The sequence below is a fragment of the Acomys minous genome, assembly GCF_964271855.1.
Source record: "Acomys minous genome assembly, chromosome: 4".
Classification (NCBI taxonomy): Eukaryota; Metazoa; Chordata; class Mammalia; order Rodentia; family Muridae; genus Acomys; species Acomys minous.
This window is the reverse complement of record NC_140486.1, coordinates 97,988,417-98,015,114: the sequence shown is the minus strand read 5'-3', so window position 1 is coordinate 98,015,114 and position 26,698 is coordinate 97,988,417. Positions and strand designations below refer to the sequence as shown.

General features: G+C 41.6%; 1 long non-coding RNA gene across 1 annotated transcript in view; it reads right to left on the bottom strand.

The window, feature by feature from the left end:
* Positions 1-26,698, bottom strand: part of LOC311595417 — a 129,753-nt gene that overhangs the window by 75,991 nt on the left and 27,064 nt on the right. The window contains exon 3 of the long non-coding RNA XR_014778436.1: positions 26,137-26,219. This is a non-coding gene — a long non-coding RNA (uncharacterized lncRNA). The remainder of the gene's footprint in view (positions 1-26,136; positions 26,220-26,698) is intronic.

Genomic DNA, 26,698 nt, shown 5'->3' with positions numbered 1-26,698 from the left:
TTTGAAGACAGAAACTACAGCTCTAAATTAAATTTCTATTGGTCTATGATTTGAAAGCCCTGTTTTTCTTTACATCCCACTATTAAACCTTAGCATGAAAGCACGAACTGACAATGCCATATAAATTTAATTCTAGACATTACAAATGTTGGCATCAGTGTATGTTTGAAACATCAATATCCAAAGCTATAATAATACACAGTTATTGTAAAAATATAAAACTTGATATGCAAGACTCCCATAAGCTATAGTTTATGAAGAAGAGAGAGAATAAGAGTTCGTTGTGTCTGTTCCTTTTTCTTCTTCTTCTTCTTCTTCTTGATTTTTGAGACAAGGTTTCCCTTTGTACCCCTGGCTGTCCTGGAACTCTGTAGACCAGAGCTGGCCTAGAACTCACAGAGTTCTGGAGTTCTGAGTACTGGAAGTAAAGATAGGGGTGTGCCACCACCACCCAGCTTGAAGTGTCTGTTCTTTACAAAAACAAAACTGAGTGGTTGTTTCTCCTTAACATGTAGCCTGTTATTTGTCACAGCTCCTCCTCAGGGCTAGCCACGTGGCTGCCTAGGGGCTGGGTGACAGGCTCTGCTGAGCCAGGTGGACATTACTTTTACAGCCTCACATCTAGCTTGCTGTCTGTCATCACAAAGACATACCATTGGGAACTGAGAGGTTTCAGATTCTGATGGGCAAAAGCGGGCAGATTTAGGAACTTGGGCCTGGTCCAAGATAGCCAAACCTTGCCAGTCTGTAACATGAAACATGAAAACAGGCTGTATCATGAAATGTCCTTAGCCTCCTGTTTTCATGTGGGATAAAATAAAATACCTGGGGAGAAAGCTGGCCTTTTGCTGCTTTACCACATGGGCCACCTTGAAAGTTGTCCGTTCCCAGGGTTAGAGGCCCACTTTAGAATAGCCACTCTAACTCCGTAAGCAAACAGTAAATTCCATCCAATGGCCTTGGCACTGTAAAAATATGGCACGAGAGTATATTTATTTTTTTTTTTTTTGCTTTCTTTAATGCCTTTTTGAAAACATGTTACCCTATCCATAGTGCTCAAGAGGGAACGTGACATATACTCACTATTTCAGAGTGAAGCTTCCTGCCAATATGGCCATGTCTCCTTTTGTGACAAGGCACACTAGCTAGACCCATGTGTGCCTCAAACAAATCGATGCTCCCTTCTTATGTGCTGCCTCTGACCCTGTGCACTGCTGATAAGAAGGAAAGTTGCATTCTGCTGGTTCTGTGTGGAAACAAAATGTATATGAGATCCACCACACCTTGCCGTGAACAGTTATCTAATTTTCTTAATAATTACATGTAAATCAATTGTCCCTTTGGAGCAGATACACTAAAGAATAGTTAAAAGCATTAAAAGGGGTTCCACACTGCATTTGCAAAAATCTATTGTGGGTGTGCACATGTGTGCATGTGTGTGTATACATGTAGTGTAAGTGTAAATGTAGTGTGTGTGTATGTGTGTGTGCATGTGCGTGTGCTAATTAATATGAAGAAGTAGACTCAGGAGCGGCCACTATAAATTCTAATGCTAAGGAAAAGAGAGCAGACTTTGGGATTTGAATAATTTCATTTAGTCAATAAAGGGATAAATCATCCTGCAGCAGCTATTTTTCCTTAACGTGACTTCGAATTAGAAAGCCAGTCCATCTCTGCACAGCACTTATGCAAATGCTGGTGAGAGGCCTGTAGCTGATCACATTAGAGCCACAGCTTGCTAGATTACCTGTGTGGCCCTGATGAAAAGTTCGGCGCGTCTTCACGCTGAGATGAACTGATCCAACGTGTCGGTATCATGTCATCAGCAAATGTCATTTTAATAGGGCCACAAATCATTGTGACACCAACAATCTCAAACAAATCCTCTGGATAGTTAAAAATGCTGATTTCCGCCCCCGGAGACCAATAAAAGATGGAAAACAAAATGAAGGGAATGTCTTCATAATGTAGCAACATCTAGACAGCAGGATTTTCCGTGTAAAGTTCCCTTCTAGCTAGGAGACAAGCCAGGCTCTGACTCTGGAAAGTGTGTAAAGGGTTGATGCTCAACAACTTAGAAACAATTCTCAACCTGTGTGCTAAAACACAGAAGGTGGTGTGAATTTTTCAAATGGCAAGGTGTGCAGGAAAACCATTAAAAGAGGTTATGTATATATGGGTATGCTCAGGCATGTGTATAGTTTTAATTGAAATACACACACACACACACACGCACACACGCACACACACATTTGGTGTTCACATATATGTTCATTCCTCTTGTCCTTGCAATCAATGGTAGGAAATTAATTGTAGACAGGAAATACAGCCTGCAACATGTGTTGGACAGCCCTGACTTCTATAATCCCCTTATAGTCAAAGCTAGTGTTTTCTCCTAACAGATTCATTTTAAAAGCACAACACACACACACACACACACACACACACACACACACACACACACACACACAAAGCCAACAAATAATTTATGCTTATGTTATCCTATGATCCTTCTCGAGAAACAGACAATTAAAGGGTACAGTTGCTGAATTCTCAGAACATGAGCTCAATCAACCCACAGAACCCAGCTGAGTTCCAGGGCTGCACTAGTGTGTTATGCTAACTACTGCCTGTTACCCTAAAGCACTGTCCTCTACGTGTCGTGCGTGAAAGCAGGGGTACATAAAATAGGACACTTGCACGATCACAGTCCTGTTAACTGTCCCCAGAAATTTGGCAGAAGAAAAGGAAAGGAAGTGGTGGAGCAGTGGACCTCAACCTTCCTGATGCTGCAACCTCATTAATATAGTCCCTCAGGTTGCAGTGAACCCCCAAGCATACAATTATTTCTGTTGCTCTCTCATAACTGTAATGTTCTGAATCATGATGTATCTGGTATGCAGGATATCTTATATATGACCTCTAAAGGGGTCAAGATCCACAGGTTGAGAAAATTCAATTGTACTTGATTCTTCTTAGTGTTTGTTTTTAAAAGTTCACTGAAGGTGATCTTAGAAGTTGTCTAAAGAATGCCATCCTATACTCCTTGAGAAGTGCAGAAAAGGCACATGTGTGGCCCTATATACTATAATAGTTCTGTTTTAGAAAGCTCAGGAAAGCCAGGAAGGTGCTTGGGGAACATACTCTGCACTCTGAAGTGAGCAGCCCTGGCTAGGAGCTCAGTTGGTGGGACACTGACTGTGACCACAGGCTATATCCTAGTAAGGGAATCTCATCTCACTTATTGGGAAATTTCTAGAATACAGGAGTGTTTATGACGTGTTCTGTCTACAGATGAGAGTCTGTGGTCATACTTAAACTTGTTCTGGTGTGGGTTTATTTGGGGTTTTTTAATATGTTTTCAGTGTGGGATTATGTCAGAGTTAATAAGACAATACCATGTAAAATGGCTAAAGATTTCTCAAAGTGTGATTGTGCAGAGGTTTAGGAAAGAATGAAAGTCACTTAGTTTTCCTACCACCGTGGGTTCTCTAAGCTCCCTCACTGTGCAACCTAATCCTTGGTGCTTGTACCCACAAAATTAAGCATTCCTTTCCCAAAACTTACAAGCACGGTATCCATCTTGCTATCCTATACTATTTCCCTTGAGCAAACATCAAAATGCTCTCTTTTACCTTTCATTTGTTTTATAAATATATAAATATCTCTGGAAAAACACTGGGTGGTCTCATCTCTTTTGTGTGTGTGTGTGTGCATGTGCGCGCGTGCATGCCTATTCATATGCGGGCATGTACGTGTATGGAGATGGCAAAGGATAGGCATCAGTGTCTCTGTCCCTCGGGCATCATTCAGCTGGCTGAGACAGAATTTGCCAAGTACACAAGGTCAGCTGGCAGTGAGCCCCAGGGGTCTAACCGCCTCCACTACTGGGATTATAAGCATGTAATACCACGCCTGACTTTTTTTATATGGGTTCTGAGATGGAACTCAGGCCCCTGTGTCTGCAAGGCAGACACTTTATCAACCCAGCCATTGCCCCAGTCCTTTCTTTTTCTTAGTCTACAAATATAAGGTCTGCTTTCACAGTCGACACAACCCATGGGGCTGCATTTAGACCAAAATACTTCAGTACTGAGCATATGGTGTTATTTACCTAGATTTCAAAGTGATGGTTAGGGCTACTCTCTGGAGCTGGTGAGGATGGATATACTAGTGTACTGTGAAAATAATAACATAATTTAACCACCAAGTTCTCCAGTCCCAAAGCCTAATGCAAATTCCTACTGACAACAGATTTACTTCTCTAAGCAGCTCACAGGAAGTGTTCATAATGCACAACAGATATCATTTCTCATGCTTTATTCTTGAAACATTAAATATGTGCACATACACAATAAAGAATCCACAGGAAGCTAATTTCTTTAACCAAAGCACACATTGGCTCACTCTACCAACAATAATTTTCTTCATTAATTTACTCCCTCCCTCCTCTTCTCCCAATCTGTCCCCCTTAACTCCTCTCACCTCCTATTTCCTTCCTCTCTTTCTCCTCAGAAAACGGAGGTCTCCCATGGATATTATCCCTCCTTGGCATATCAAGTTACAGTGGGACTAGGTACTTTGTCTCCTATTGAGGGCAGAGAAGGCAGCCCACTTAGGGAAAAGGAATCCAAAGGCAGGCAACGGAATCAGAGACAGCCCCTGCTCCAGTTGGTAGAGGTCCCACATGAAGACTAAAGTGCACATCTGTTACATATGTGTAGGGAGCCTAGGTTCATCCCATGCATGGTCTTCGGTTGGTAGTACATTCTCTGTGAGTCTCTATAGACCCAGGTGAGTTGATTCTATAGACTTTCTTGTAGTATTCTTGACCTCTCTGGTTCCTTCAATCTTTTGTCCCCGCTCCCATAAGATCCCCCAAGCTCCGCCTAATGTTTGGCTGTGGGTCTCTGCATCTATTTCTGTCAACTGCTGCATGAAGCCTCTCAGAAGACAGTTATGCTAGGCTCCTGTCTGTGAGTATAGCAGAACATCATTAATAGTGTCAAGGGTGGGCTCTCTCTCAAGCTGGACAGTCATTGATTGGCCATTACTTGAATTTCTGCTATACCTTTTCCCCCTGTGCATCTTGTAGGCAGGACAGAGTTTGGGTTTTGTGAGTGGATTGTAGTCCCCATCCCTCCATTAGACGTCTTGCCTGGTTACAGCACGTGGCCATTTCAGGTTAGAGTTCGGGTCACCCTCAGAGATTGCTGGGAGTTTCCCTTATCCTAAATTTCTGGCTTGTCCCAAGCTGTCCCTCTCCAACAATTTCATTTCTCATTCCCAGTTCTCCCTCTGTCAGTCCTTCCTGCACTTGATCCCTCTTGTTCCCCTCCCCAGAGCTTCTCCCACCCAGTTTCCTCCATCCATCCACCTCCAATGTCTATTTTATTCACCTTCTAAATGAGATTCAAGCATCAGCCTTTGGGCCCTCCTTATTTAGCTTCCTTGGATCTGTGGATTATAGCATAAATATTCTGTACTTTATGGATAATATATACTTATAAGTGGTGTGTGTGTGTGTGTGTTTGTGTGTATGTGTGTGTGTGTATGTGTGTGTGTGTGTGTGTGTGTCTCCTTCTGGTTCTGGGTTACCTCACTCAGGATAATCTTTTCTAGTTCCATCCATTTGCCTGCAAATTTCACAATGTTCTTGTTTTTAATAGCTGAGTATAAATGAACATTTTCTTTATCTAGTCTTCTGATGAGGGACATCTAGGTTGTTTGCAGTTTCTTGATATTATGAAAAAAACTGCTATGAACATAGTTGAGCAAGTGTCCTTGTGGTATGGTGTAACATCTCTTGGGTATATGCCCAGGAGTGGTATAGTTAGGTCTGGAGGTAGAACCTATTCCAAATTTTTCTGCAAAACCACCAAATTGACTTCCAAAGTGGTTGTACAAGTTTGCACTCACACTGACAATGTAGGAATGTTCCCCTTGCTCCATATCCTTGCCAGCATGTAGTGTCACTTGAGGCTTTTATATTAACCATTCTGACTGGTGTAAGATAGGATCTCAGAATCAATTTGATTTGTGTTTCCCTGATGACTAGGGATATTGAACATTTCCTTAAGTATTTCTTCATCATTAGAGATTCCTTCCTTGAGACTTATTTGTTTAGCTCTATACCCCATTTTTAACTGGGTTATTTGCTTTGTTGGTGTCTAATTTCTTGAGTTAAGACATCATCCTAGTAGATTTTTCCTTTGATGAGTATGAAGTGCCCTTCCCCCATCTCTTTTGATTAATTTTGGTTGAAAGTCTATTTTATTAGATATTAGAGTGGCTACTCCAGCTTACTTCTTGAGTCTATTTGCTTGGAAAATCTTTTTCCTTTCCTTTACTCTGAGGCAATTTTTATCTTTGATGCTGAGGTATGTTTCTTGTATGCAGCAGAATTATCAGTCCTGTTTTTTGATCCCTTCTATTAGCCTGTGCCTTTTTATTGGGGAACTGAGTTCATTGGCTTTGAGAGATATTAATGTTAATGGTTGTTAATCTGTTATTTTGATGTTGGTGGTGGCTTTGTGTGTGTGTGTGTGTGTGTGTGTGTGCGCGCGCGCGCGCGCGCGCGTGTCCTTTCTGTTGGTTTTTCTGGTGTGGAGTTATTTATTTCCTGTGTTTTCTTGGGTATAGTTAACCTCCCAGTATCTTCTGTAAGGCTGGGTTTGTGCATAGATATTGTTTAAATTTGCTGTTGTCATGAAATATCTTGTTTTCTCCATCTATGGTGACTGAGAGTTTTGTGAGTTTTGCTCAGTAGTTTGGGATAACATCTGTATTATCTTAGAGTCTAGAAGACATCTGCACAGGCCCTCTGGCTTTTAGAGTCTTGTTGAGAAGTCAGGTGTAACTTTGATAGCTCTGCCTTTATATATCTGGCCTTTTCCTCCTGAAAGCTTTCAATATTTTTTCTTTGTTCTGTACCTTTAGTGTTTTCATTATTATGTGGTGGGAGAATTTTCTTTTCTGGTCCAATTTATTTTGTGTTCTGAAAACTTCTTGTCTGTTTATAGGCATCTCTGTCTTTAGGTTGGGGAAATTTTCTTCTATGGTTTTATTGAAAATATTTTCTGGACCTTGGAACTGGGAAGCTTCCTCTTCTTTAATTCCTATTATTTTTATGTTTGATTTTTTTCATAGTGTCCTAGAATTCTTGTATGTTTTGTGTCAGGAACTTTTTAGATTTAACATTTCCTTTGACCAATATATAAATTTCTTTAATTGTATCTTCTATGCCTGAGATTCTCTCTTCCATCTCTTGTATAATGTTGGTGATGCTTATGTCTGTTGTTCCTATTCTCTTCCCTAGGCTTTCCACCTTCAGGATTCTTTCAGTTTGTGTTTTCTTTATTGTTTCTATTCCCATTTTCAGGTCCTGAACAGTTTTACTCATTTCCTTCAGCTGTTTGATTATATTTTTCCTGTATTTCTTTAAAGGATGTAATCCTTTCCTCTTTGAAGGACTCCATCATTTTTATAAGGTTGGATTTATGGTTGTCTTCTTGTTTTGTTTTGTTTTGTTGTCTGTGATATCCAATGCTTGCTGTAGTAGGATAGCTTGGCTTTTATGGTACAATATGACCCTAACTCTTGTTCATTGTGTTTTTATACTGGCCTTGAGCCATTTGGTTGTCCCTGGTTTTGGTTGGTTGTTCCTGATGCCAGCATAACTTCTTGGGAAAGCAGGCAGAGACACCTGGGCCTGACAAAAAAAGCTCAGGGGACAGTGTGTACCTCTGTTTGGTGTGACTTAGGTGGACTCAGCAGGCAGGGGATTGGCTGGGAGAGGTCTAACCTGGGGCCTGGTACGCCTCTTTGGAAAGGGAGGCAGAGCTGTGGGTCCAACAGTGGATCTCAGGGATCAACAGGCAACTCACCTTTGCTTGCTGTGCCCCACAACAATAAACTTAAGGGAGCTAAGTCCTGACGTGTGAAGAAATGCAGGTCTTACACTTTTAACAATATCATATATGAGTAAGTGCTAAAATATGGGGTAAGGTGATATCATCCCTTAACCTGGAACATTAGAGAATCCTCCTGCATCAGTTGTACTCATTATTATTATTATGAGTCCGAATTGAACATGAAGCTTCTTTGGAAGGCTTAGCCTTTCCAAAATGCTCAGGTAACGAATGTGCCTCCTCAGGATTTTCAAAGGCAATAGTAAAGTCCAAATCATAGCCAAATTGGCCACAGAGGCAAATGCACAAGAAAAGGCTTTCCAAGGAAAATGCACTGAATAAATCAGCATTGGGCTGTGGAAGCTGAAACTTGGGGAGGGAGTTGTTTTGTTTCTTTCAAGACAGGTTCTCACCATGTAGCCCTGGGTAGAACCAGCTCTATAGACCAGCCTGAACTTGAATTCAAAGAGATCCACCTGCCTCCGCCTCTACCTCCTGAGTATTGCCACCACCACCTGGCTTGGAGTTCCTTTTTTTTTTTTTTTTTAGATGTGCTTACCTATAAAGTACATTTATTATAATTTATTATATTAGGCATTAAAGTCATTGATATTACAACCTTCAATATTATTACTTTAAAATACTTCAAAGGCTCAAAATACATTTAAAAATGTTTAAAACTATAATTGTTCAGCAAGTGAGAGCTTTGTCATGGAATTGTGTCTGTCCTTTAAATGCCATTTGTAAACCTTGCAAGTGAATCTATCTGTAGACCTAACTAATTTGCTTTGATATCTTTGCCCTCTCAGACAACTCATACAAGCCAGTGACAGGGCTGGGCACCAGCAAACATTAACAACTGAGGAGAGATAGCTTTTCTACATAGATCATGGGCTAGTAGAATATAGCATCTCTCTTTTCAGCAGTGTGACATCAAAGCAGTTTCTTAAACTATGATCCCAAGTGAGGATCCCTTTGGTAACATGAAGATAAGAAAATCTCTATTATAGAACTGAGAAGCAAATTGACACTCAGAGTTGTCACTCAACTGATGAGAGTTATCATCCGAAATGGTCAAATGTCAAGTCACCTAAACAAGCTTTTCTCTGTGAGGAAGGAAGTGGAGAAGTGGCAGGTAGTTCCTGAACTACTTCCAGTCTTTCAGACCTTCGAGCCTTGAGAGCTGAAGAAAAAGATTCCTTTGTTACCAGCCCAGACAGCCACCTCCCCAAAGCACCAATGTCAGATCTGGTGACCACAAGAGTTTTGATGCATCTTTCATGATCAATTTCATCTGGTTTTGGGAAGAAATGTGGAAGTTTGCCTCTCTGAACTGAAATTCACAGTCTGCCATAAGAAGTAGCCCAGAGGACTGTGATAAAAATATGAATGGTGTCATAATTTGGTTCTGGAGCTACGTTTTTGTTAAGCGTGGTACAGCTTAGAAAAATCTAATAAAACATTGGGCAAAAGCAATAGATTCTAGCTGACAGCATAGCCTGGGGGCCTGTGCTCCCACTGACTAAGATGTTAAGATGTCATGAAGTTCTCAAACCTTCCCGTCACTTTACCCAGCAAGTATTGGCTGTGAAGTTCAGCACAGATGCTGTCATATTTAAATTTTAAATAGATTCATATGGGAAAACTCAGGGTTTTTATTTCTTTTAGCAAGATTTTCGTACTCATTTCCTATGGAACCAATAGTCAAGACATAAGCATAGTCTTTCCATAGATCACATTGGGGCCTTTGATCCAGCTGCATTTACACCGACACACAAATCCCAAATTGGCAAAAGCTGTAATTCCCACTGAAATGAGATTATATGTGTTTCCCAGAGGGAGTCGGTTTAGTATAAGTTTTACAACCACTCTCCTGGGTTTTCCTTCCTCCTCTTTCATGAAGCTGCTCCTAACTTTAGAACTACAGGCAGCCTCAAATATCTGCTTACGCTTGGACCAATGTTCTTCTCAAATTCCCAATTCTTCTAATATATAGTAGCCATTTCATGTACCCTTCCATCTACTTTATGTAGGTATGTGTTAAAAAAAAAAAAAAGCAAGATACAAGGGTGAAAGGTGTGGAAAAAGAATATAAATCTAATAAAAAATAGTTTGGTAGGTGAGGTGTTTGTAAGTGTAATACACTGCTTCTACAATCAAACCCATGGATTTGCCCCAAGGCTCAGATTCTTCATTGTCTGATAGACTACCATGTTAACGAGATATAGAAACTAAAAGGCAGGGTTTGGTAGAGTAAACACACAGAATCCTCAGTTCCGCCCCTGGGGGACAGTGGGGAGAAACTAAGAAACAGAACAAGAGAAATGGTCCCCGTCTTTGATGTAAGCTCCATGGCCTTTCTTTGAACAATAGTAGAGAAATTGCTGGGATTATCCAGAGGGACAGGCTTCAAAAAGAAGTCAGGATTGGAAACAGAAATCCTTGTGAGCCCAGGTCTCACACAGTGAGGTGGTATGTGGTGCCCACAGACCCCGAAGCACACACCACATGTCATGAACTAACAAGAGACTGCTTTGAAAAAATATATCATTCAAGTTTCTTGGTAAGACCGAGTGGATTCCAATGAAGGGAAGGGACCTTTTTAAACCATTCCAAACAGAGAAAGAAGAAACTGACAAATTCATCTGTGCATTTCCAAAGATAAAATAAACACTAAAATATGTAGCTCTAATATAGATCCTGGGTGCGAGTGGCTGACATATTACACCTGACCCAGGAAAGTAGATGCTTATAAAGCAGCATGCAGTACTTTCAGACGTGGGGGTACTGGGACACAAAACTTCAGTTCAAGAAGAGAAATTTGGTTGTATTAGGTCCTATCCTTTATGTTAGTACTATCTATTATTTAATACACACACACACACACACACACACACACACACACACACACACACACATTATTTCCTCTACCTACCTCCTTCTTTTACTTTATATAATATACCCTTCAACAAAGTGAACAGGGTATTTTGGCAAAGAATAAAGAAATTGGTGTTATGAAATATACCAACACTTTTTGTGTGAGAGTAGCAGTTAATTCACTAAACAAATACTTTTATTTTATTTTCCTTTTATTGAAAATAGATTGTTCTTCTCACATAAAATATGCCAGTTTCCCTCCCTCTACTCCCAGATCCTACAAACCTCCACACCCACCAGAGCCACCCCCATTTTTTTCTCTCATTAGAAAACAAATAGGATTCTAAGGAAATATAACTATAATATAATATAAAAACTAACACATCAGAATAGAACCAAACAAAGAAACAGAATGAAAAGAGCTCAAGAAAAGGCACAAGAAACAGATAAAGACACAGAGACCTACTCATTTACACACTCAGAAATGCCAAACTCTAAATTCGAAACCATAATATATATTCAAAGGACCTATAGAGTAAAAGAGAGACTATATACATATATATGATAAGATATAGTAATAATAATAATAATAATAATAATAATAATAATAATAATAATATCCCTGACATGAGATTATGAGACAAAGAATCTTCGAAGATGCCATTGAGTTTATTTCCTGTTGTCCATCTGCTGCTGGGCGTGCATCCTACCCTTAAGAGGAATTCCTTTCCCCAGTGATACTCCCTTGGATAAAACTAAATTTTCATTTTTTTAAGTGGTTATCATTTGGAAATGGTTTTGGGGTTAAGGAATAAAGCATACATCCAGTTTTTAAGCTCCAGGACGCTATCTGGTTAGACCCACGCAGGCCCTGTGCGTGCTGCCTCAGTCTCCCCAAGTTCACTAATGCATCTATCTTGTTTCCTTGGTATCCTCCATACCCTCTGACTCTTACACTGTTTTTTGTCTCTTTGGCCCCCTCTTCCGTAGGGTTCCCTAAGCCCCGAGGCGAAGGATTTGATTGGAACATCCCACTGAGGGCTGTGAGGGCTGTATCTTTTACTATTTGGTGCAAGAGGAAGCTTCTATGATGATAGCCAAGCAAGGGGCTAATCAATGAATATAGCAAAATGTCATTGGGAGTCATTTCATTTATTATATATTTATTATTTTATATTTTTATATATTATATATTAATTATTTTAGTGAAACCATGGTGTTTGCTTTTACCCTAGGTCTCTGGGATATTTAGTCTCAGGTTCTTGTGTCCAGGTTCCATCTCCTGGAGTGGCCCTTAAGTCAAATCAGATATTGGTTGCTTACTCCCACAAGCTTTGGGCCACCACTGCCCTAATATATCTTTTAGAAAGAACATCATTGTAGATTAAAGGGCTTGTAGCTGGGTTGGTGGTTATGATTACATGTCTCTTTTGGTGGCTTGCGGAGTAACTTCCTATACGAAAAACAGTAGAACATAAGGATGAAGGTTCTATGTAGATAGCATCTTGACTTTTCAATGTTCAGTGAGGTACATAGGTGTTGACGTCAGAAACAGGGCCTTGCTGTCCTTTTGCAGAGAACAACCTATAGTCTTGGCAACAGTCTGGGTTGTTTGGGCTATTATGAATAGGGCAACAGTGAACATGTTGGAGCAAATGTCTGTGGTAGGATGAAACATTCTTTGGGTAAATATCCAAGAATGGTATAAGCTGGGTCTTGAAGCAGATGGACTCCTATATCCCTGTGGAACAGCCACACTGATTTTCATAGTGGCTGTACAAGTTTGCACTCCCACTAGCATTGGATCAATGTTCCTCTTACTCCGTGTCTTCATCGCCATGAGCTGTCACTTGTTTTATTGATCTTAGCCATTTTGATGAGTATTAGATGAAATCTCAAAATAGTTTTGATTTGTATTTTCCGGATGACTAAGGATGTTGGACATTTCTTAAAATGTTTCCTCTTTTGAGAATTTTCGGTTTAGATCTATACCCTACTTTAAGTTATGTTATTTGTTTTCTTGATATCTACTTTTTTGAGTTTATATATGTTGAATATTAGCCCTTTGTTGGATGAATATCGCTAAAAAATACTTTCCCATTCTGAGGGATGCCAGAACAAAACTTTTCTATTACAACTCTATTTGCTCATTCCTTGAAACAAAAGTAATTCTAAAACCATCGAACACTTTAATAGATGAAATCAATGGAATTCTCCAAATAAGGCAAAATTTATAAAGCACATAAATGTAACTGTGAAAGTACGTGCACACATACATGTGTGTACATGCCTAACTATACAAAGACGTCCATAGCTATAACGTATGGCTAGTGCCATCTTCAAATAATTTTAAAATGCCCTAAATTAGTAACGTTAGGACATTTTCTTTTTAATTTTTTAACGATTTGTTTATTTTTATATGTATGAAAGTTTTGCCTGTATATATGTACCCGCAACACATGCCCGTGCAGAGTTCAGAAGAGGACATGGGATTCCCTGAGTCCACGGTGGGCACGATGCACCATATGTGTGCTAGGAATCAAACTCAGCTCCTCTGCAAGAGAAGCAAGTGCCGTCATTCGCTGAGCTATCTTTCCAGCTCCTGGGTCATCTTCTTTTTAAGTCGGGGCTTTAAGCTTTAGTTCCTTTAATGGTGGGGCACTTAATAAAGATTCCCTAGAGATAACATTTAATGTTAACAAGAATATGGGTAAATAGACTCTCTCATAGATTGTTGGCTGAACTAAAATTGGTAAACAATTTTTAGAGAATAATTTGACAATACAAAGTAAATGCTTTTTAAAAAATATTCATTGGGCCATTAATTCCACTTCTATAGATTTATAAGGCATCGATGTACACTGATGTATCTTCATGGCTATAGTATATAATTTGATCTGCAGGAGTGGGGAAGTAGACCTTTTCAGTATGTGATAAAATACACTGTGATAGCTACAGAAACCACTTCATTCCACAAATCACTGACAATTATGACACAAATGTGTATTTATTGACATGGAAAGATGTTCATTGTTAAGCGAATAAAAGATTTGTAAGAGTAATGGGACCTGCTAGTATATAGCGCTCTGAAAAGAAGAGTGTGTGTCCTTGCACCTTATACACAGCAGTTGGTTTTTACCTCATTGAGAGTGTCCCTGGTTTATCAATCACAAAACAAAGCCCAGAGATCTGAAGTGATTTGCCAAAAAAATAAAACAACTCGCAAAAGGCAAATGTGAACTTTAAGTCTGGGCAGTCTGGCTAAAGAGAGCGCTTTCTCTCTGCAGCTTGAGACCTGTCACTGTCTAGACACATGTGGGGACTCGCTCATAAATTCACTTCTGTATGCAGACATATAGAAAACAAAATAGAGAACGGCATCCATCACGACTGCATGTGGTTATCCTTGAGTGACTAGATTTTTACTTTAATTTCTATTCAGCCATGCTGTCTGTGGTGAACAGTATATTGTGTGTATCCATTTTTGAAGAAGGGGAAAAGAACTGCAAATATATTTTGTAGCCTGAGCACATTCCAGGCGGAGGGGGCAGTAACGCTGTCTTCCTCGCCAGCTCATGGATGTATCAACGAAGGACATGCATGGGCTAAGGATGGTGTTCTGTGTGTGACCGCTGCTCCCTGAACGGCATCATCTCACAGCTTGCTTGCACAGAAGAATGACTCTTCTGGCCAGTGGACTGCTGCTTGTGTACTTTTTTTTTTTTTTAATCCTTCCTCTTCTTTTTGGTTATTCGTTTTGTTTTGTTTTTCCAGACTAGGTTTCTCTGGGCAACAGTCCTACCAGCCTGGACCTCCCTTTGTAGACCAGGCTGACCTAGAACTCACAGAGCTCCAAGTGCTGAGATTAAAGGCTTGAGCTCCCCACCCCGCCCCCATAGTTATTTGAATAAATAAATGTCACAAACAGAAGTCTGAATTTGTAGTTTTCTTTAAGGGGTTGGGTCCTGTTAGGTCTAGTGTGGTGCTGTGGGTGGCCCCACAAGCGTGAATATGTGAGCAGTATAAAATGGACTTGGTGGTTATAAAAAAGATAAACAGAACAAAGAAGGCACACAGTGAGATGGGTGGAGGTTTGTAGAAGGGAAGGAGTAGTGGGGAAATACAATCAAAGCACATGCATGGTGGGATTCTCAAAGAATTTATAGATATATATGGATACACACACACACACAGACACACACACACACACACACACACACACATTGTCTGCCTCTATGCTTCTAGCACAAACAGATTCAGGCTGACTTGTTAAGTTCCTCCAAGTTCTAGGACTTGATTCCAAACCTAATTGGAATCCAAACCTAAAACATATTTAAGAGGCTGCACAGTGCAGCTTGCCACCATTTCTCTTTTATTTTGCTTTCACCTTTAACCAATGTGGATTGCTGGCTGCCATTTCCATCCAATGAGCCTTAAGACTGCACTGCTGGAGACACCTGAAAAAGCATAATCCTTTAAAGCATCTGCCCTGGGTGGAATTAAGCCCCAGTTGCTTCAGGTCCGTGAAAGGGACTCTTCTTCTTTCTGCTGGTAGAACATGCTGACACTGCCTTCCACTTAGTGAAGCCATAGGAAGCAGCTTTCTGCTTCTGTCTCCAGCGGGCAAACAGAAGAGTCTCTAGGAGGGCAACGCCAGCACATATAAACCACTTCCCTTCCCTTTTCTTAATCCTTTCTTTCCATTGTCTGGGCTGTTTCTCTGATGCCTTGCACACACTGACCTAGAGGGAGGACACCATCAGTCCAGCTCCCTGCCAGTAAGCCTGCAACCCTATCCATGCTTTCAGAAAGAGTTGGGTTTTCAGGGTCTGAAACTTTAGCCACTCCTGCACACTGCTCTTGTCGGAGCTCTACGATTGCTTCATTATTTCTCCCCTGGGGATTCAGTGGATTCGGTTCAAGCACTGTTGAACGCGATGCTGTATTAATTGCCCTGGAGGGTAGCGAGGCCTTTGAACTGTGGCTGTGAGGGATATTTTGCTGTAAGACATGTGTCAGCACTTGGCTGGTTAACTCCAAGGCTCCGCTCTGCAGCATGCTGGGACCAGGGATCTGGAAAACTACTTTCCAACGTAATCTTCATCTGTTTTCCATCATGCAGTGAGATTGACTGGCCATTCTAACAGGGAAGTGTCACTGTGGAAGAGCCAGAATCTAAGTACAAATATTGGGCTGTCAAAGAATATTAAGAATTTTCCATCCTCTTTTCAAGTGCTCCCAAGCAGCTGGCACACATAGGTAAGTGGGTGATGCAACAGGTTAATTGGCTAACCTCTCACCCCAACAGGAATCATCTGTGTGTAAGTTATATGTCAGCATTATAATACAGAAACTCAAATTGAAGATGATCTCTATGCTTTCAATAGAAACCGAGCTCCATTTTTCATTGGCCTAATTTTGAACCCACTCTAGGTTTCCCATACCACTCAAAGCTTACTATTACTTGGTTCAAATGCAGTTTCATCCCAAAGGCAATCAGCACCTCTGTTTCAGAGAACGCTGCATGGTGGATTCAGCTGACTGTTTTCTCCTATGCTCTAGCCCTCCCCAACCATGGCGCATGCCCATTGCCACAGAAGCCAACAACTAAGTTTATAGTTGTGTAGTAAATTCAAGAAGTAAATTCTAGATTATGTTAGAAGCTGTCTCCTCCATTTCTGCCTTCACTATTGACTTTAATATGGGTTAAATAATAACAGGGCCCCCATTCTGAAACTGGCCAACCACTATGATGTTAAAAACGTTTAACAAGCCAGGAGGAGTGGCGCACACCTTTAATCTCAGCACTTGGGAGGCAGAGGCAGGTGGATCTCTGTGAGTTGCAGGCCAGCCTGGTCTACAAAGTGAGTCCAGGACACCCAGGGTTATACAGAGAAACCCTGTCTCAAAAACAAAACAAAATAAAACAAACAAACAAAAACAAAAAACTTGTAACAATGTGTTCATGCTAATTGCAAAATTTCTGCTTTTGTTAAGCTTTGCTTGCTTGCAAAAGTCATAAGGCACATGTGCAAGAAGTCCTCTGCTACAGATTAGAGGCCGCTTATCCCCCCCTACTAAGGGGCCTGTAAACTTGGGCCTGCTGTGAAGGTGACATTTTTGCCTTGCAAATGCCTCAATGTTAGCTCCTGGTTTTCGGCATCTTAACTACCATGTTGCACTTCTACTCCTAGCCTTGTGAATAAGTAGCTGGTTCAGTTTGCTTTCCTCTGGATGCTATAGCCTCTCAAACAAGACTGCTCCGTCTTACCTTGTGGTATCCCACATTTACCAGAGTTACAGACATAAATGTATGTGGTGGATTCTAAATTTCTACTGAAATAGCACTGGTGAGAGGCATTTGTTGTCAAAGTTCTAGGATGAAAAAAAAATGTTAAAGGGGGCATTAATCATCTTTCCCTCTTGACACCAACAGATACATCTGGCTGGCTATACCTAAGGCTTGGATGAGATCCTGAAAGACTGAGCAAAAAGATCATAAGAGCCAGAGTTCACCTGCCACTAGATAGTGTCCACTCGTCATGACAGGAGAACTGCACCCATGAAGTCTCAACAATACGGCTGCCTGAATAAAACCAGCACAGTGACAACAATGACACCATGGCAATGTTGACAGGGGCTACCCCACACACTCCCACCCTCAGATGAAGAGCTGCAGATGGTTAATGGCTGCTGAGAGAAAGAGACACAGTGTCTTCCAGGCATGAGAGCTGGCATGCGATGTCCATCCCAAGTGGCTAGTCGGGACACATGTCCATATGACAATGACACATGGACTCAGAGGGTCGTATATACATGTCTCTGGGGTGGGGGTTGTCACAATAACAGCTAAAGAGGGGATCGTGAACTCTGCAGGTAGGAAGGGACAAGAGGAACGGGGATAGTGTAGATGCGGTGGAACTTAATTAACAATGCTGCTTAGAAGTTGAGGCACTGAGAAGTGATTAGATTGTATCAGGACACTGGACATAAAGTCCCATGACTGAGTCCCAGTGACTGTATAAGGAGAAAGATCACACACACACACACACACACAGAGAGAGAGAGAGAGAGAGAGAGAGAGAGAGAGAGAGAGAGAGAGAGAGAGAGAGATACCTTTGTCATGATGCAATGTGACTAACACAGGGCCCTCATGTGGCACATTCAGACTTCCAGCCTCTAACGTGACAAGCTGAAACAACTTCTTTATCAAGTATTTTGCCTCAGGTACTTCCACATAGTACCAACAAGGTGACTAATACAGAAACCCAGAGCTTATGGTTTGTTATTATTAATTAATTTAATTTGTTTGGACATACTCATATGACCAAGCTGGCTGTTTTGTACTTTGTTTGAATAAAACAGAATACCTAGGGAAAAAAAATAAATAAAGCATTATAGCCAAAAACCAAACCAAACAAAAACAAAACAAAACAAAAAACCCAAAACCCAAAAAACAACCAACTGGTAATCGCTTTCCTTTGGAAGTCTTACTTTGAACTCAAGGGATCAAAACAACTAAGCTGTTACTTAAGCCAAAAGCTTCACTTTGCAAGATATAAACAGGTGATCATCTTCAAATATTTGGAAGATATATATATATGTGTGTGTATATATAATTTTTGAGCTTAAACAGGTAGAAGTGACATTTCTCTGTGGCAGGAACTGTCTTTTTACAGAGCAGCTTCTGTTGTTCACAGTCACTGTATGACAGATCGGTGCCTCAGGTTTAAAAAAAACAAAGAATAAAATACAGCCTTCTGAGTTGTTTAGGTCCTAGATCGGGAACAAGAGCGCAGCCCGCTGAGTTTGGTATTTTGGAGTCTCAGAAATTCTATACATTTCAATAAAGTAGGCAACGGGAGGAAATGGGAGCTAGCTAACATTTTAATCATTTCCTTCACCTTCAAGGAGGAAAGAATACAAACAGGAGATAGAAATTTTATGTCTTATTTAAAATAACACTGAAAATAGGGTATAAGAAGGTATAAGGAGATGTACATAGAGATTTAGAGATCCAGCAGTCTTAAGGGGTCTTACAGCTTAAAAGGAAAAGAAGAGGAAAGAAAAGGCGTAGCACACAGCTCAATAGATGGCTCATAGGCTCAGAGCATTTTACTGCCTTATAGAGGACCTGAGTTCAATTCCGAGAAACCACGTTAGGCATCTCACAACTGCCTCTAACTTCAGTTCCAAGAAATCCAAAGCTTCTTCTAGACTCTGAGAGCACCTGTATACACATATTCACACTCACCTACGCCACACCTGGCCACATATACACATACACACATAACTACAAATATAAATAATCTTACAAATAAAAAAGCACTATGGTCATATCACCCTGAACACAGCCTGTCTTGTCTGATCTGAGAAGTTAAGCAGGGCTGGGCCTGGTTAGTACTTGGATGGAAGAAAGTAAATGCTTTTGAAAGCCAGCCACATAGGTCCAGGGAGGAAAAAAAAAAAGAAAAAAGAAAAACAAGTGTATTAGTGAGTATGTAAAGCTTTCCTATCTTTCCCCTGATCCAGAGACGGGACTTTGAATCATTTTCTCCAAATAATTAACATAAGATAAAGTTAGCAATATGGTGGATTTGGAAAATATCTGGATTTGAACCATCTTGATGACTAGACCTGACAGCCTGTAGGTGGGTATCTTGAATCTAGATAATTACTGGGTTTTTTGGTGGGGTTTTGGTGGGGATTTTTTTTTCTTCTTTTTTAATGTGGGGCCAAGTTGATAGTCATCCTATCTAGGCAATTTCTCTGTGTGAACAAGCACAAGCATTCGGTGGAAGCTGCCCGTCCACACTCATGCCTGGGTCCTTTCTGTGATGGCTTCCCACCCCTGACTGAGCTGCTGCATAGCTTCTGAAGTGGCTGTGAGCACAGGCTCCTGGGATGGGAAGAGGAGTCAAGAAATTACCCACGGTGCTGTAAGAAAAGCTGTGAATTATGGGCACCGCCGGAGAGAGCGCTTTGAGTGAAGATCAGAAAAAGTAGCTTTGTGTGTCATTTTTAGACCTATATATCAGTATTAGTAGACTAGGACCCTGAGATAGACCGGATGGTAAACTTTTTTTAAAAAATTCATTGTTTGTTCTTTGATGATTTCACATATGTATATAATACTCTCTGATTACTTTCTCCCTCCCATATTCTTTTCCGTCCCTCTCCCAGCCCTCCCATCAGTCTCTCCCGCTCTTTACCAGTCCCCTTTCCAAACTCATGACTTTTGGTTCTATTTTGTGACCCATTTACTTTAACCAGGACCATCGGTGTGGTCACTGGACTGGAACTGTTCACTGGAGCCCGTCCAGCCATTGTGCCTTGTTAGATGAAGGCAAAGTTCAAAGCCTTCCTGTTTGAGCTGACAGCTGTTCACTTCCACAGATGAAAATAAAAGAAGCTCTATATAGGTTTAGAACAAAACTAATAAATTAAATCTACTTAATAACAAATGAGTATCCATCACTGACAAGAACATCTCACAGCCTCCTAAACTTGAACATGGAAGCCACCAGCCTGGAACGTACTCTACAATTTAGAGTTAGACAAACTCAAGCCAAAAAGCTAGACTTTAAAGCAAAAGAAACCAGCTAAACTTTTCAAATCCCAACTGTCAAACAATACATTTATACTAACTGTAGAAATACACTTTGGCAACCATTTACCAAGACAGCTTATTTGAGGGACACTTAACAAGTCAATTGCAGAATAAATCCGACAGATGAAATGTGAGTACTCCGCTTGACTCTGTCTTATGAAGTTGCCATGTTACAGGGTTTTTCAAGCATTCTTGAAATTTTCAGACCTTGAGTTGATTTCCACGTTGATATTTAATCTGATTAAGTTTAAACCATCTGTCTATAAACATTTGGTATTTTTCCCCCTAGCTTTAAAAAAAAAATCAGATATACAAAAAGTAAAATGTAATAAACCAACTTGTGGTGATTTCATTAAGTTGTGGTATCTTAGAGTCATTTATTACTTATGGAAATTGAACCCATTTTAGTAAATTCAGTCCCCCATATACACCCAGAGTGAGAGAGACAGAGAGACAGAGAGGGGGCGGAGGAGAGAGAGAGAGGGCGGGAGAGAGTGACTTTCTCCTTCAGGGATAATACTAATAGGTTAGAACTCAAGAACCAATAAGAACCAAATTCAATGTAAACCAAATTTACATTTCTTTTCTCAAATGCAAAAACCATTTTATTTACTTGTATAAAATATATTTGTTGATGGCTATTGATCTTAAAATCTTTTTAATATACTCCTATTTATAAAAACAAAACTCTATGGCAGGGAAATACTTTGGCATTTATATTAAAAGGTGAATCAAAATTAAAATATGCTTTCTAGGGTCAGAGAGATGGTTCATTTGGTGCTTGCCATCAAGCCTGGGTTCCATCCCCAGGACACATGCAGTAGAAGAGGAGAACGAACTGTCATAAATTGTCCTTTGTGACATACATGGACACACACACACACACACACACACACACACACACACACACACACGGGGGGGGGGGAAGAAAGGGAGGGAGAATAGTTTTAAAAATCTACGTGACCTAGATTTATGTATTTTGAATTATGAATACAAATTTAAGTTAATATGACAGAGAAAAATAAGGTTGTAGAAACAATAAATCGTGGTGTGTCCCTGTGTAACGATGCATGCAAGGTGAAATCCAGACCACGGGAGCCTGAAGGTGGCAGCCGGCCTTCTTTTCCTTTAAAGCCTGTCTCATGATGTGGCTATTTTAGTGGTTATACAATCACTTCAAGGTGGAGACTTCTGGCCTCTTGGCCTAGAAAAGGTTAGTTTAAGCATTCTGTCTAAACTGGTAGGGGTCTTAGTTATGGATAGGGTAGTGCTTCCCAAAAAGAAAGAGAGAAACATCATTGTTACTAAATATACCTTGCAAAATAACAACCTGTAGGCTAAGAAAAGCCATAAAACGGAAGACACTGCTATTCAGCTAAATAAAACCGACTTCACTCTTCTTTGAGAATGTTATTTGTATTTATTCTTGTGTTGGTAGGAAAAATAACTGCCACTCCCTGCATGAACAACGCAGCCTGGGAGACTCCAGTGTTTGAAGGGGATTAATGCCCACGCAGAATCCATACCTCTATTTGTGAGCAAACATTTACTCTGAAACACTTTGAAATATAAAATGATACGTGTCACTTAGGCATTGCATTTGTTTCATGTGATCTTGTCACTGAGTTTCCTTGCCAGCCCACTGCATCAGTGTAAGAAATGGGGACCTTCCTGTGTGATATCCACGGGAGGCCTCTCTTTTCTGAGGAGAAAGGGAAGAAGGTGGACGTTGTGGGGTGAGAAGGAGACACAGGGAGAAGAGAAGGAGAGGGAAGCTATGATCACAATGTAAAGCAAATGACTTAATGAATACAAAATATATAAATATAAATTAAAATTTATAGGGGGAAGAGAGAGATGGGGAAGGGGAGAGTGAGAGAGAGAAAGTCAAAGAGAAACATTTACTTGTAAAGTGTGAGATCAAGTAATTTATTACTTGACTAAGACAGCTACATCTTTGATGTGGGCCATTGTGACGGTTTGAACAGGTTTGGCCCCTATAGACTCGTGGGTTTGAATGCATGGCTTATAGGACGTGGCACTATCAGGAGGTGTGGCCTTGTTGGAGGAAGTGTGTCATCATGGAGACAGGCTTTGAAGTCATATATGCTTAAACTATGCCCAGTGTGGTACACAGTCACTTCTGCTGCCTGTGGATCAAGATTTAGGATTCTCAGCATCTTCTTCAGCACCCTGTCTGCCTGAATGTTGCCATGGTGATAATGGACTAAATCTCTGAAACTGTAAGCCAGGCCCCATTAAATGTTCTCCTTTTGAGTTGCCATGGTCATGGTGTCTCTCCACAGCAAGAGAAGCCCTAACTGAAATATGCATGCTGTCTTCTACTCTGCCATCACATCTTTCCCCTTCTAACAACCTCCACCTCAGGTCCATAATACAGATTCCTGTTTTATGACACCCATACCGGGACCTGTTGGCAGTGGAGCATGTACTGCCCCTGCAAGCAAGTAACATGTGTGTCTTCACTGCCAGTGTCAGTCTTCCTTGAAGCCGTGTCCTGGCTACTGCTATTCCCTGCACCTATGTCCCCACCCGCCTTCCTCACATGCTCAAGTCAGCTCTATTATAAAAATAAAAACCTCCTTTTTTCTCACTAACTCTTCATTCTGTTACCCTTCTCTGATTGCTCTCACCTTTCCTAGCTATTTGAAAAAAAAAATTCTATCCTGTCCATTTGTACTCTCACAAGAAACTCGTTCTTTTTAAGGGAGGAAATATGGTGTCAGTCTCGTGCATTTTATTCACTGAGGATCTCAAAGCAACTCTGGGTGAAGACAAAAGTGTTATAGGTTTCACCACACCTGATTTCAAATTACACTACAGAGCCATGGTAATTAAACTTGCGTGATACCGGCACAAAACAGGCACATAGGCTAAAGGGCTCTGGCAAGCCAGAGAGCATGGCAAACATGGTGGCATCAGGTCTTGCCCTTCCCGATTCCCTCTCCCTTGCTAAACCTTTAGATTGCGTTCCTAAAGCTAGCCACCAAGCCCTGTTTTCTTATTGGCCACTTTCTTCTGCCTGACTCATTCTGGAGGCTGATCACCAAGGTCCAACTATAAAAACATCAAGGTCCGGCAACCAAAAGTCCCCATTTGATGACCCTAATTAACATAGTCAGAATTTATCAACCCAACCTAGTTCATTCCAACACAGACAGATCCCTTCCTTGCCCCCCCCAGCCCCCACCCCACCCCCCGTTTCTCTCTTAAAATTAACACTTACAAAGCTATGTGCTGCTGTTTCTACCCTATTTAGATTCGGCCACCTTGTCTCTTCACCTTGTTTAGTAAAGGATCTCAAATCCAGAGCTACAGTGGGGAGGTGTTGGGGGGGGGGTGTCATGCAGGAAGCAAGTTTGAGGCAACACCCCAGTCCAGTGCCACAGGGCTGAATGAGGAGTAAGCCTAACATGACCCCTGTCTGGTGCCACGTGACATGGGTTGGCATTGCACTCCTGAGACCACTCCTGAGATGACCCCAGGTACCCAAAAGCCCCGGCACCACTAAGATGAGTGAGTGGTGGAGAGATGGAAAAGAACGAGAAACAGAAGGATGTGTGCACAACGAAAAGAGACAGAACGAGAGAAACCCGAGGGTAGTGAGGCCTAGCCTGATGTGAATAGCCTGCAATGCCACCTCAGGCCATGGTGGAGGTTCTGCCCCTTGCTGCCACCGGGGGATGTGTCTGAGTCCGTGGCCTTACATCAGTGGGGGGGTCTGTTACCAACAAAGGCCAGTGGGCCATCCCTGGTCTGGGCTGCTACCTGAGGCCATGCTGACGTCTGAAGGCTGTGCAGAGCTGGACCCACCCCTCAGCTGGGCACTGTGGGAGAGCTGGCCCTGAAGGTGTAAGAGCAGGAGAACCGACCCCACCCCTGGCCAGCTGCAGTTCTCAGGAAGAGGCTTGTACACCCAGGATACACAGCAGAACTAGTCCTGGTTGCAGGAGTTGCAGGTGAGCTGGCCCTGTGGGTGTGAGCGTGGGAGAGCTAGCCCTGCAACGTGTCTGCCTTTCGGTGGTGTGGGCAAGAGAGAGCTGCCCTTCTCCCTACCTTGCCCTTCACTATCTATGGCAGACAGGAGAATTGAGCCCAAGGTCATGAGAGCCTGTGAGCCGATCCCTCGCCTCTGTAGCACTTCCTGTATCTCGCCTGGGCAGTACAATAGCGCTGGTCCTGTTTGCAGGGGTGAGGGTGAGTCAGCCCTGAGGGCATAAGAGCAGGAGAGCTGGCTCTGCCTCTTGCTGTCTGAAGCACAGGATGAGCTAGCACAGGCAGTGCTGGAGAGCCCACCCTGGTGATTTGGTAGAGGAGAACTGGTCATGCTGACATCCTCAACTACTACTCACACCCAGATCCAGGGCTTTGAGTTGGCCCACCCAACATCTACCCTATCTATGAACTGCAGAGCCAACAACATCGGGTGGTGGTTATTGTATAGGTAGTTGGAGAAACAATAGCTGGGTTCACAGTAGATATTGGTAATACTTTAGTTCTTACCCATAAATACTGTATTCCATATTATAAGAAATTATATAAACAAGAAAGTTATGCAAGACTGGTAGGCAAGGAGTGTGTTTAACTCAAATTTGCAGAACTACCTATTATGCCAAGGGTAGTGGCCCACACCTTAAATCCCAGAATCTGGGAAGGCAGAGGCAGGTAGATCTCTGTGACTGTGAGGCCACCCTGATCTGTAGAGTGAGTCCAGGACAGCCAAGACTACATAGGGGAACCCTGTCCCCAAAAAGCAAAACCCAAAAACAAATAAACAAAAAGAACACGCAAATTCAGTTCATTTCCTAGTGCAGCCTGCAGACCTTAGTCATTCACGGTTTCACTTGCGTGACTCTTAGGTTGAAGCCAGGTTATTAGCTAAGCTACATCTATGCTGACTGAAGGGAGAATGTTCTTACAAGCTGCCTGCAGCACCTCTGAGAAGTTTCTGGAGGCAAGCAATGGATATCAAATTCTCCCAATTTGAAGATCCTGTTGTTTAACTTAGAACCTTCATCTGTGTCCTGCCTCCAAATCTCTGCCATTCTTTCTGTGTCGTTATTCTGATCTGTGTAGCTCAAGGGTTAGAGAGGTAGAATAACTTGAATAGGGTGTGAATAAGAAGGAGGAGAGGAGAAATGTATACTAGAAAGGCAGCCAAATGCCCTCTCTACTTGATGAGAAATGAATTAGCAATCAACCATATTTTAAAACATCAGGGCAGCTGGCTGACTCAGTAAGGGTTTACTGTACAAGCAGAAGGGCCTGAGTTTGAGCCCCCAGCACAAACGTAAAATGCCAGGTGCAGTGGCAGGCACTTGTAATCCCACCATTGGGAAGGTGAGAACAGACCAATCCCTGGAGCCCTCTGGCAACCAACTTAGCCTTCTTTGTGAGCCCCCCAGGCCAGTAACAGACTCTGTCTCATAAAACAGGGTGACTAGCTCCTCAGGTTCAACCACACACAAATCCACCTGAACTTACATATCTACACATACAAGCATGTACATAAATATATATGTATATATGTATATGTATATATATGTGTGTGTATGTGTATATATGCACATATATACATAAGGGCATCTACATGTTAATGAACTAATTATAAAAATTATAACATGGCAGATTTATTTTATATATCAGCTACTTTTTTCTTGTCCCTCTGACAATACGCATGACAAAAATCACTTAATGGATATAATTACTTTGACTCACAGTTCCAGAAGATATGGTCATCCTGAAGGCTGAAGCAATTTGGACTATGGTGCCATGAGTTGGAGGTTCTGCTAGCTCCTGTCCTGTCAAGGCACGAAAGAGAGAGAATGACTGTGGGACAGAAGACCAGGCAGGCTATAAGCATCCAAGATTCACCCCAGGGTGGCCCAACTCTACCAACCGGTCCCCACAAACTCTCAGAATAGCAGGACTAGCTACAGACCCCAAGTCCAAACATCCCAGCCTGGCGAGCTCGTTCTTCATCTAAACCATGGCAGTGGGTACCAGGCCGACTTTACCCTAAGAGGCTTCTTCTCGTTGGTGTCATGTTGTCCTGATTCCAGGCTCACTCCATCATCCATTTAAATTCTGGGGAAGTGCATCTGAGCATGAGAACCGGCACTGCCAGCCAGCGAAGTCATAATTATGCAATTCGCTTTTGCTAGCCAAATGAAACAGGATTCCAAAAGACCTCTTACTTCACATGCCTTAATAATGCTAATTTTTAAAACCATAAAATGAAGTGCACAGTGTTTAAGGAGACAATTCATTAGCCTTCCAG